Raw genomic sequence first — 13,650 nt, forward strand, 5'->3', positions numbered from 1 at the left:
ATGTCATTTTATAATGTTGAAAGTTGACATTGACAAGATTTCAACATTAACTTTTGATCAAAACATTCGTTATAATTCGGCTGTAATTATGTATCCTGGCGTTTTATTTTTAGCAGAAAATAGCTATTTTTAGATCGTTACATTTATCAGATTAATGTGGGTCAAGATTATAGAGGCTCTGGTAGGAAAGTTACATAATAATAGTCACACTGAGTCCAGCCCATGATGTTCCAGAAATTATTACCGACCGCAAGTGTCCGATCGCCTGCAGGATTTGTTATTATAACCTGACGTAACCCCGAAGCACGCTTATTTGTAATGTTGCTTTTTTGTTTGACTTTTATAGGATAAGAAACAACATGTTAAAATAGTTGTATCTCAAGTTTCGCGCTGTTAATTCTTCAAATACTATACATAGTAATTTACCTGCTACATAATAACAAGATACTTTTCATTCTAAGATATTAGGCGTTTATATTTTTAATGAGATGTTTTCATTTTTTGCATAAAAGCTTCGTTCCGGTGTATTCTTGGCATAGGTTTAGACATTAGGCTTTCAATTTATATAAGCACACATGCCCTGATACGACAGTGAGTCATGCATACGTTTGGTGAGGCAAAGTCGGATTAAACCTGTAAAACATCCAAAGAGAACGAAGCATTCATAACAGCACTAGTACTATTTCTTCACAGGTACTTACAAAACACATAAATTACATCAAATTTATCAATAAACTTTATTAAGCACAATCATATTCTCATTCATAGAACATACAAGTTCCGATAATCTAAACATAGGTTAAACTACATTACTGACCGATATTCCTAACATAGTTATATACATGAACTGACCACACGTTTGTCCTCACAGCAGGAAAACGACCATCTGATAACCTCTGCATTTTGAAAGGTATTATTGCTAAAGTTGTTCGTAAAATAAAATCATTTTCCTTAAACAATTTAAACGTGTATGTTCATAAAGCTTGCACCGAAATACCTTTAGAAACGATTGAAAGGGACATGCATTATAACTTCATTAAATAAATGATTTTCCTTAAACGAAACGTGTATGCTCATAAAAGGAAATTGTATACATGTATATGATGTAATTTACTTTCCTATCTTATTATATCTAATCAAAGCAACGAAAACCCTTTAGAAACGAGTTAAAGGGGCATGCATTGTAACATGAAATACATGGGGATTGGGGGTTACAAAATGACAAAATGACATCAGACGCCATAAAATAGATATAGATATGTTTGTTTCCTCGCCCAATCTGGGCACAAGCTCTCTTGGCCCTCGGCACAGTTTTCACTTTTATCTATGTGCCCTTCACCCATTCCCATTGTTCAAATAAAATTTGCAAGTCTCACATATTTGCCTGCAGATAGTCTTTCAGCGCATCGCGCTTTGATTATCTATTCAGCTATAGCAAGAAATATTACTTTTTTGAGGGTCTTTCCCCAAAAAGGTACCTACATTCACCAACGTTTTCCGACTAGTATCAACAAAGATCCGCATAGATATGACTTTAAGATTAAGTAAAAAAGTTCTTTCCAGCTTTTGGCATACATTTCATTCAGGACAGATTACTTACAATCCAATAATATGTTGAGCATCTGAAGTCTATACCGCATGGTAAAAGCACCTAGCTTACATGTGACTTTTTCGACGTTGAAAAATGACCCGCCTGCAATAAGGATAGTATTTATATTCAGTTGGTCTTATTTGGAACTATGCGAGGTTGGTGAAGTTTAATCGGATTACGTTTTATAAAAAACAACATATTATTAAGTTAAATGTTAAATGAAGCATTACTGGTACGATATGACTGAATAAGTTTGATATTAAATACCATCAATTTTCATGCAAGGAAGGGTCATAAATTAACATTCGTGGTTAGTTTTCAACGTTAAAGTTGTATTCGTCATCCGTTTAAAATGACCCAGGAATCAATATTAAACACCGTCAAAATTCAACATTATTTTTTATTTTAAAGTCTCCTTTATTATCGAAATTCAATAAAATTCATGTGTTTAAGTGTTTAGACATCAGATGGTCTCAAAAGCAGCAATTACAGTATTTCCTCGAAACAAACTTAATTTTTTTAATAAGAGCTATTATAAGGCCGATAAAACATCATTGTATATGATTTAAAGAATAAAGGCAACACTCATGGTGACCACAACGCAGACTCAGCTAAGTGCCCCCGTCACTAGTAGAATTGCATAGAATCGTTTCTCCGTTCAAATAAGCGCGTATCGGTTGTTTTTTTTTTTTGCCAGACACCTTTCAACAAGGGGGAGGACGTAATTTCATTTCTGTCTGTTTCTTTTTTTTATAATTTTGAAAAATAAATGCGTCCAGTGTTTGGGGAAAAGCAATTCTTCAATCGACATATTAGTTTGGTATCATAACTTTTAAGATAAAAAGAACAAATTGTGGCTCGGGAGGCAATGTTTACAAATAAATGTGTTGAATTAATCGTCACTGTTTCGTATTTTCTCGGCAAATATGGCATATCTCTGCATGTTGTAACCGTGCTTTCATGTATATACTCCTATATTCCAAACGTCATGGTAATTACTCGACTGTAAACGTTTCCTGGCCGATTTTGTACCATAACCCCCCCCCCCCCCCCCATTTTGTTTAGTGCAAGCACATTACCCACATTTTGGTGACAATGCAAACAACCTTCTGCATCATTTCATTGTGTCCAACTGTTCATAATGTGCTGTAAAATTAACTACATACGTCTGACTAACTACAATTGTATGTGTTTACGATTATACCATAGTTAAATAGTAATTCAGCAGAAATTATTCTATCATTTAAGACATTGTTTTAATGATATCCGTAACGGTTAATACATAATTAGGAAACTTAATACGTACCAACATCTTCACGACAAAAGAACGTAAACACTTTTATCAAACAAATGTACTATCATTTTGTTTTACTTATAGAAATGGATGTAGACACGTATTTAATGTACTGTATAAGGCTTTCATCAAATACAGGAATCTGATTTTTTTTTCCGTGGCAATGACCAATATACCGATTCTACCTTAAACCTCAGTGGGAATTACGGGATAAACAAACACGGCAGATTTCGCATTTTGACAAATAAATAAAACATGCGAAAATAAATGTGTCGTAAGCGATGTTTAACACCAGAAAGTAAGGCTCAATGCGTTATAACCATTGATATCAATTTATGCAAGTTTTGTACAATATATATTTTTATATGCATTTGTACCATCTTGTGTCAAATCCGTTTAACTTGTAACCTTGATATGTTTTTCATAAATCCTAGAACAGTTTTACATTAGATAAAAGTACAGAAGTAAGCTCTAAACTGTATTTAATGTTGGTAAATGTTAAATTTCTAAAACAACATCATTATATCGTTGAGATAAAAGCAAACACCGAAAGCCAGTTAATGGTTCAACAGTTACGTTGCACGATCATTTCAGGTGTTACCCTAGGGTGAGATGTCTGCAGCCCTATGCATCTTTCTCACACACGTACCAGGTTCCATACGAACAAGTATAGTCATACCACCCATCATAGCCGATCACCCAGATACCCAGGCAGTTGTACTGATTGTTCCTGGGGAGTATTGCCCAGGCGGTGAAGCCCCAATCTTCCCCCGTCTCCCATTTAAACACACCTTCTTGGAGTTCGTCATTAGCCCTAAGCCAATAGTAGTTTGAACCGTACACGGACTCTAAAAGACCTTTCAGGAAGCCATTCTCGCCCTGGTCAGTAATGGCGGCAAGTGTTGAGCCCATTTTTGGACGGTGCCCCTCAGGGCCCGTCCTAAGTAGGCACATCAGCCGAGCAAACTACAAGCCAAAGAACGCCAGTGCGCTCAGTAAATAGTTCTCATCATTGTTTTGAATACACAGCTGATTTAAAGTGGTTGTTACATAGTTTTTTCTAAAATGTCTGGGCGAATAGTGAGAGAAGTGGGTCATGTATAATTTATTGACAATTGGTACTGAAATCAAATATTTATATTGATAAATCATTTCGCCAATATCGACTACTACATGGAAATAGTTCCACTACATTACTACAAATTTTCATTCGAACTCCTCGGCCATTTTACTGTATCGATAAAATTAAATCCGTAAATGTTTCGAACTGAATACTGAAGTACATTGTTGCTAAACATAATTAATTCAATACTTTGAACTATCGAAATATTTTAAAATATATATCATACTGTAGACTCTTTAAGTAGAATCATCAAAATATGATGTGTTAATGGCATGACCCAAAATGACCCGGTTTATCCAAGATGGCGGATGAATCAACACATGTCCGTGGAATTTCCGATGTCAAATCGGATTTAAGGCATCACACTCGAGTTTTACAATGGATTGTTAGTGCTAAAAAGGAGAATTAAAAATAATTAATTGAATAACATCATCACCTTGTGGTCAAATTGGCTGAATTTAACGCAATACAATTAATGACTGAAATACATCTGGTGAAAGGTCACCCACCACTAAAAGTAAGTTGCAGTAAAACACGGAAATACAAACTAAGTGAAAATCCAAAAAACAATGACGTCGTTTTGCTTCGTGCCATTACTAGCATTAGTAGATGTTAATAATTATTGCAAATATTGATGTGAAAAATAATGATAATATAAATAACTCGAGACAATTTGCATCTGCATCACAGTTGTCATCTTTCTGCATAGTTCAGTAGGGTATTTCAGATTTTCTTTAAAATTGTGATATTAATGCACCAGTCAATTGTAACCACGGCCACCCCAGGTCCGGGGATATACGGGGAATAGCCGGTGAAATGGGTCGTGTGTTATGCTTTTCAGGTGGCCCCACATTGCCGGGTAAATGCGGTGGTTTTGTCTGTTTTAAATACAGCGGGTAATTGGTCTTGCCTAGAGTCCCCAGGGTGCAGGGACTTTGGTGGGGATTTTACCAACTTTTCGTCTCCGCATGGTATGGAATTTAGCCGATTTTGCCTGTATTGAAAGTCCAAGTCCCTGCTATTCCCAAGATGGGGGGGGGGGGCGTGGTTACAATTGACTGACCAGTGCATAATTTGGTTGCCTTTATGCCATGTTGATCTGATTCATACCATAGTAAAATATTTTCTTCAACTGTAACAACACTTCAATATTAAAGATTGCATTGCAAAACAGGAACATGAAAGTTTCACATAATTTATCTTGAGCCAATATCATTGTTTAATCACACAAGTGTGTATAATTACACAAGTGTTTCATTAAACACTTAAATTCCGATCAGCTTCTGTCAACATAGCATTGCCATTTTGGACCTATCTGGCTGATGCGTGTCATCTTGAAGCTCAATATGCATCAAGTCGAAAATTATAAATGTGTTCACTATGTGATGTGCCATATCAAAAATGGTAAAAAATCATTCAATGTACAATTATTTTAACTAAATAAACTTAGTGCTTGAAATGTCATTCTTGGCTAGGAGAAAAAGTTGGATGTGGACATGAAGACTCGCCAAAACAAAACTTGTCCAAGACTCTGAAGTTGCTGTTTATTTGGACTAGTCAAGTATTAAACTTTTCAACAAGATAAAGTTACTATAAATGATCCTGGCATTAGGACACGGAGCTAGCCTGTCTGTATTATCTGGATGGTGCTAAGCCCCTGGTGAGCCTTAAATGCCTTGATTTGAAATCTGCCACTTATTATTCTCTATCATTTACTACACTTTTTTCAGGTAAGTGTAAATTACAGTATTTTCTTGTATGTTAAAATTAACAATGGTAAAAGATAATGCATAACTTAATTGTGCATGCTGGGGATATCAATAGTGTATACATGCATATAGCTTTACGGATATTTACAGTGTTTAAATAGCTCAAAAGGGTCTTACTCAATGAAAAAAAAATATCAAAATACTAGAATGTAGACAGGATTTTGACATTTTTTGGCAATTAATTAAATTCAAGGGCGTAGCCAGGCTGTACTTAATGTGAGAGGCTATGGGATGGGGAATTCCTGTAACCGTAGGAGGTTAAGGGGGGGCTGCTCCCCACGGAAAAAAAATTAAGTGATTTTTAAGGCTGTGTTAGATATCTAGCACAGAGGAACAATGCTTTCTATAGCTGATCTTCCCTTTAAGGTTTTATTATGATGTCAAAACATAACCCTCGACTTTGATGCCATGTTTGGCCATTTTTTCGTTTTTCAAATTGATGTTACGCATGTGCGTAAGTGTGAAACGCTGGCTACGCCCCTGAAATTGTTATGTTGCAATTTTGGGCAAATCATTCTCATTGGTATGCCTATCAAGCATCAAACATGTCTAAAAAAGATCAATAAAACAAGTCATATTACTGAAATGTTCCAAGGCCAACAGATCACTTCAGAGAAAATCATGCATAACCCTTGTATATACATATACATGTATTCTTCCTCCAAACAGAGACCTGGTATGTTAATTTGCATATTTAATCCAGGACATCCACATACTATGAATGCACTTCCCCCTTTGGCAAAATGTTACATTACCCTTATTCGTTATTTCAATTTATTTCTGAAGACAGCATGAACTTTTATAGAAAAGGAGTGTCAGTTATTTAGTCTGACAGCCTGTGATTTTTTTTCAATCAGAAGGAAATTTTGCAATTTTAACATGGCCATGTTTTGACATGCTTGCACAGTGTGTGAATTGTGATCAAAATTGTGCTTGGTTTATTTTGTGCTAATGCGTATATCTTGGACTTAACATATTTCTTAGTTACCACATGGCTTGTTCCAAAGGGTAAAGCATTTGGAAATGTCAGTTCAAACCTGATAAATATGAAATTCTTTTCCTTAATTCAATTTTGATATTTTCAAAACACCCTCTTTTTTAAAAACTTGTTTTAATAGATGTTTATGGATAAGAAGACTCTTAATTTGAACATCAACTTGTTTAGACTAAGAAATAATGAGCCCTTAAAGCTGCACTCCCACAGATTGACTATTTTAACAGCTTCTTTTATTTTTTGTTTTGGAAAGAGCAAATTATTGCGTAAATATATATGTGCAAACCAATAATAAGATATCTGACAAAATATCAGATCTTAGATTTTCATATATATGTTCAAAAATCGATGCTCAATGGCTTAAACTGATACTAACGGTTGAAGAAAAAATGCATAAAACATCAATTTTTGAACTTAAGTATAAGAATCTATGATCTGATTTTTTGTCAGCAATCTTATATTACTGGTTTCCATGGATTTTCGCAAAAAATGGCTCGTTCGAAGACAAAAAATAAAGAAGTTGTCAATACTTTCAATTTGTGTGAGTGCAGCTTTAACAACAAAAATAGAATAAACCTACGTTTAAGCAAATGAAATTTCAGATAGGCATAAATGAAGTGCTATCCTTAATCATTAACAAATTCATTCTTCAAGTTTGGTTTTTCCTCAGCCTACTGTCACTCACCTGATGCACAATCCCTGCATAAGATTTTACGTCGACAATGAATTTAATAGACAACGAGGTTGTTTTCTAAGTCAATTGAATGACCTAAAGTAACTAGCTTAATGATTAAGAAGGGCTCATTATCATCGATCACTCCACCCATTCTGAATAATGTTTATTCATAAAGATTTTTTTTTCGTGTTTTTTTTATTTACTTGTATACTTTATATCCAGTTAAATACAGCCATCACACATTTGTTCTCTCCTAAATACACATGGGTATATCAATATAACATTGGTCTATTTCAATTGGTCAAAAAAATATAACAACTCCAATATTTATGAAACACCGCTGTTGGTCAAGGACAGGTCACGCGGTGACACCACATTTTTCCATTTTCCAAATTTAAATTACACAAAATGGCATCTTTATTCGGATTTGATGAATATTTCAATGAATAAATAAAACATTTAAACAGGGTAAGAGGTTGTCAACGTTATACTTACATTACGGGGTTAGTAGGTGACATAGTATTGGAAATATGGGGGGCAAGAATCCATATTTAGGTTCGAGCTTCACTCCACCGCAATATGGCTACCTACTGACCATGGAACTTATAGTATCCTTCCACATGTTTTTAAACAAATTCATAGACAAGAATGTTTTTTTCAAATGACAATTTGTCATTTTGTATTCATTGTGATGAAAAAATGTCAAATTAAATTTCCAATCAATTCTTAAGAGGAAAATGTGATATTTATCTTATCTCCTGATAAAAACTTTCAATCACGTTGGGTACTGAATGGGGTACTATATTGGTTTAAATAGGAAATGACGTCATGAACACATAGTAATCTATGACTTCATCTTACCGGTGACCATTATGATGTCACAATTAAAAAAAGTTAAGTTTTTTGTTTTTATTCCTTTCTGCTGTACTTGATATCACCTTTATATGTATTCTTCTTACAAACAGTGTGAGAATGATCGCATGATTTTTTGGTTTGAAATTTTTACTAATACAAATTTTTGCAATGCATGCTTGTAGTGCAGAGAATAGCATCGCTTTAATGGTACATGTATCCTGTTTTTAGCTCGACTATTCGAAGAATATGGAGAGCTATACTACTCACCCAAGCATCGACGTCACACCTTGGTTAAGGTTTTGCATGTAAGCACCTTTAATTATCATTGTCATTATCTCAGCAAATACATCATGTATTGCATTGAAACTTTAGATATGTATTCCCAACTATCTAACCTACTAAATTAATGAAGTTAGATAACACTTATTTGAATTTAATGCAAAAAATGGGCCTTTATTATTTGACTTTGAAATTCTGGTTAAGGTTTTGCATGTAAGCACACATAGGTTGATATCTCAGCAACTACTTGATGTATTGTATTAAGATTTTATACAATGGTACTCAACCATCCAACCTTCCTAATTAACCAAGTAAGATAACTCTAGTTTGCATTTAATGCAAATAATGACCCTTTCAAAAATTTAAGTGTCCCGACGGAATACCGGACTTCGAAGTTCAGGTGTCCTTCCTGAAAAATTGGTGTCCTCGGGATCCCGGGACCCCGTTAGTGTCGAACACTGCTTTATTATTCGACTTAAAAATTCTGGTTAAGGTTTTGCTTTATTATTTGACATATAAATTCAAATACATCATGTATTGCATTGAAACTTTATACACAGGGTCCCAACTATTCAACCTTCTTAAATAATCAGGAAAGATAACTCTATCTTTTATATTTTATCATTTTTGCCCCTTTATTATGCAACTTAGAAATACTGGTTAAAGTTTCAAGCATTGGACTTAAAATTTCCCATGTAACCACATTCATGTTAATATCTCAACAAATACATAATGTATTGCATTGAAATTTAATCTAATTTTACAGTGATCCATGTTTCGCCAAAACTTTTTAATCCTTACACTGAACAGCGGCGTTATAGTCGAGCACGCAGTCTCTGTGACAGCTCTTGTTTACTAAAGAAGTAAAACAGGTAAGTTGTTTTTGCTGTTTTTACTTAAAGAATATTTTGATAAAAAGATACTAAGACTCGTCATCATATAATAGACTGTATTATACAACTCGTCAAGGAAATATGTTAGTATGATCGACAAAGGCTAAGTTATTTACACATTTCCTGAAGTTGTTGAATATGTTTTTTAAAGCTTCATCAATGAAAACTTGACATTTGTACTGTTTTGAAAACAAACATATATTTATATATGTCGTTCTCGGATGACCCTGACTGGGACCTTTTTGACCTAATTATTTTTTAGAGCTATAGCATTTTAGACAGTTTTGAAAACAATATTTAATGTTGTCTTTTGATGACCTAGATTATGGCCTTTTGACACACATTAAAATTTGAAGCTTCAGCCATGAAATTAAGACCATTGATTCGAAATCAAAAATCAAAATTGTGCTTTGATAACGTTGTCCTTTCGACATACTTTCCTATTTTTAGGCTACTTCAATGAAAGTTTTTAGTACAGTTTTCAAAACAAAAAGCAATGTTGTGCTTTGATGACATAGAATATGATTTTTGACATACATTCTATTTTTGAAGCAACAGCAAAGAAATTTAGACCATGTGTATAACTTTTAAAACAAATATCAATATTGTACTTAGATAACCTTGATAATTACCGTTTGACCATCTTTTCTATTCTAAGGTACTGCAACGAAAGTTCAGTAAGTTTTGCAAAACAATTATCAATGTTGTCCTCAGATCTTCTTTACTGTGACCTTTTGACCCTCTTTCATAAAATGTACTGCTTTAAGAATAATTATAAATGTTGTGTTTGGCTAACCATGATTGTGACATTTTCACTTACTTTTTTATTTTTGTGGCCTCTGCAATAAAATGTTGCTATGTTTGGAAAACAGTTCATCATTGTTGTTCTCGTGTTACTTTAAAGGGACTGTACACCAGATTGGCACCAAATTTTTTTTTCCTGTAACGCAACTCAGGACAATTATTTAATAGAATGTGTTATGCTTTGAATCATAATTATAGAGAAAGGACCAAAATGTAAAAAATAGCAGTCCAGTGTTGTATCCACTGTGCTACAAAGGCTTACTCCAAACCGGTGGTATATTTAAGCTATATACCTTCGTAGATATACTCAGTAATATTTTTAATGGAAAAATACAAAATCACTGCTTAGCTAAAATAAATTGTAAACTATGTGGTACTTCAGTTAGTAAGATTCAATGCATTCTACACATTAATACCAAGTTTATGTCAGTTTTCGACAATTGTTTTTCTTGCAAATTGATCATCTTGTGCACAGTTGCTTCAGCTAAGGCCTTCGTTTTAAATTTTGAGTACAACATTGCACTTTGGACCATGTATACTGTTTTAAAAAACATCTGTTAATGTTATGCTTCAGTTATCTTGATTGTGTCCTTTTGGCGTATTTGTTATGCAAATGGAATGAAATTTTGACTATGAAGTAGTTCTGCAAACAAACATTAACGATGATATTGCCAGGTGACATTTTCATCAACTTTTCAAAGCTACAGCATTAAGATGAATAATTATGTTTGGAAAATAAATATCAAGCTCAGATATTTGGTTTGAAGCATTGTCTAATTGTCCTCACCTAAAAGTGTTCAAATTATGCTTCTTTATTCAAGATTAGGTTCCGATGATTTTCTGTGTTTATAAGAGGAAGGACTTAGTTCTGCAGACCGAACAATGTCACCGTCCATCAGCACTTTCAGTGCATTGATTATACAACTATCCCGAGCCGTGTACCAGCCAACTCCTGCTTGTGTCGAGACATAATAACAGGAAGTTTCGTACGCGTGCCAACCTTCGCCACACGCAGTAACGTCCTGTAACAATGTTGTATTTATGTATTCTTTTGATGATAAAAAGCGAGGGATTTAAAGCCTTCATGCTATTCTAGGGCAACATAAAACAAAATTTAATATACATGTACTATGACGCATAAATCAGTTCTTGAGCTGCAAATTGGAGCCCCAACTCCCAAATCTGCTATAACTGTAAAAAGTGTATTACAGATCGGGCCTCAATCAAATTGCATGTTTTTTCAATGTTTAAAGATTTCCCGTTCTGATATATGTGTCAAGGTATATGAAATACGATTATTTAAAGAGTAAGATTGTGGCTCCAAATCGCTCACCTACCCTCAAACTACTGTGCATTTATCTGAACACATTTCCACATAATATAGTAATATTGCCCTCGGATGCATAATATATTAACGTAAATTAACCCCTGCATTTTTGACAAGTTTATATGGGAATTGAGAAAACAAAAAAGCGATATTTTGGCGCTATTTAAGACAAGGCGAGGCAACGTTGATATAAAATCTCTTTTCATATACTTTACCAGGCAAAATTTGGTACCATAATCGGAACTCATTCTAAATCCGCCATTTTGTTTGCAATGAAACATTTTTCTCACTTTATGTTTGCATGAAACGAAATGATGTCCCCCCCCCCCCCTTGGCTAATTAAAGATTGAAAAAAAAATGAATTCGGTGCCTTTATTATTCACAAAGAGTTACTTTGGTGTATTCACTACATGTATCTTATGTGAGTTTTTCCTCCAAAATATATTGTACTAGTGTCAGAGAAACTTTAAACTGTACGTGTTCATGGTTGTTTAATCCAACAACAGCAAACTAAGAGTCAAGTATGCATTTTATGCGTATAGGTTTTAAAGTTTACACAAGAACTATTGCGTAAAGTTTTAGTTAAATGCAAATTGGTGGTTTAGTGCTACATTTCTCAAGGTACTAGTAAACGAAAATAGCCAAATTTAAACATTATTTAATTGTTAATATTTTGCTTAAAGCACATTTAAAGATTGAAATCAGAAAGTTCGCAACGACTTTGAATACATTCGATTAAAATTCAAACATTATCAAAAAGGACATACCTGGCTAACATAAATTTTCCACTGTCCGTCCATGAGCCATTTCTCCGCCCCCGCTCCACTACGTGACATCAGTTCACAGGCACGTGTTTCACCATTGTAGCGAGTCGCATGGCAACTTTCCCCCTTCTCCCTTTCGTGACTTGAGCACAACGTGCTGCAGAGGACTGCCGAAGGCGCGGACGTCTTTCCTAAGCTGTTCCCGGTAAAAGCAGAACTCCCCGTGTATTTTTTGTAGTCCTGGACTGAGATATCACCTCTGACGCTAGCCAGTAGCTCGAGCAGCAAGAGGCAGACCAGAATCAGCATCAGATTCATTGCGCCGTGTCGCCGCAAACTGTGCAACTAAACGTGGAGTGTCATCTCGAACTTCGCAGCCGAGAGTGTTCATGTGTCAATAACCATAGAAAGGAGCTTGATGTGATTTAAAATCGAACAAATATCATATTTACGTACTTCATTGTACACTTATTGACTCATCTCCCAATTCGAAAGCTTTATTACTTTTATTTCCGGAATTCCTAAAATGTAATCATCAATGCAAACAGAATACCACCGCCGATTTGAAACAATAAATTTAACACAAAGCAAAATAAATTACTGTTTGGTTATTTATGGTGGAACTGTTTGGTTAATGGAGCCGACCTACTATGGAATAAGATTCCTAATATGTAAAATAAGGCGACTATTATTTAGTTGCTATATTTCACCCCCACCCGCTATTGTCCAGAATGGGCGCTTATACAAACCTACGGTGTCGATGTGAAACATTCACACGTAAAAAAGGAGAATTGTTCCGATCGTGTCCGTGATTCGTCGAGAAACGAGTGTATTATGTCCCTTGTGCATTAAAAAGAGGATGGACATGTATTCAACGATAAATCGATGTAAAATGTTAACTAACAGTGACCGCACCCACAACCCGAGTTATTGAGATTATACAGAACGTTTTAGCGCGAGTGTATAATTTCAATTACGACGGTTGATGGCTATGTAACTGTTTTGTAACATGTTGTCAAGGACAATGTTCTATAAATTAGCTCGCGGTGTAAATGAATAACGTTGTAATTTACCCGCTAGGAAGGTATGGTTCGGTCACGTACTTTATACTTGTCACCGTTGTGTAAATTTAATCCAAAGCGTTTCATGTATGACAATTTCAAACGCTTTTTCGTAGTCTATAAAAGCACAATACAACTTAGATTTATTATTAATAACATTCTGAAAAATATTATGTAATATAAAAATTACAATCAGTTGTGCTACGGCTATCTCTAAACC

This window comes from Mya arenaria, chromosome 15, assembly GCF_026914265.1.
Source record: "Mya arenaria isolate MELC-2E11 chromosome 15, ASM2691426v1".
Taxonomy (NCBI): domain Eukaryota; kingdom Metazoa; phylum Mollusca; class Bivalvia; order Myida; family Myidae; genus Mya; species Mya arenaria.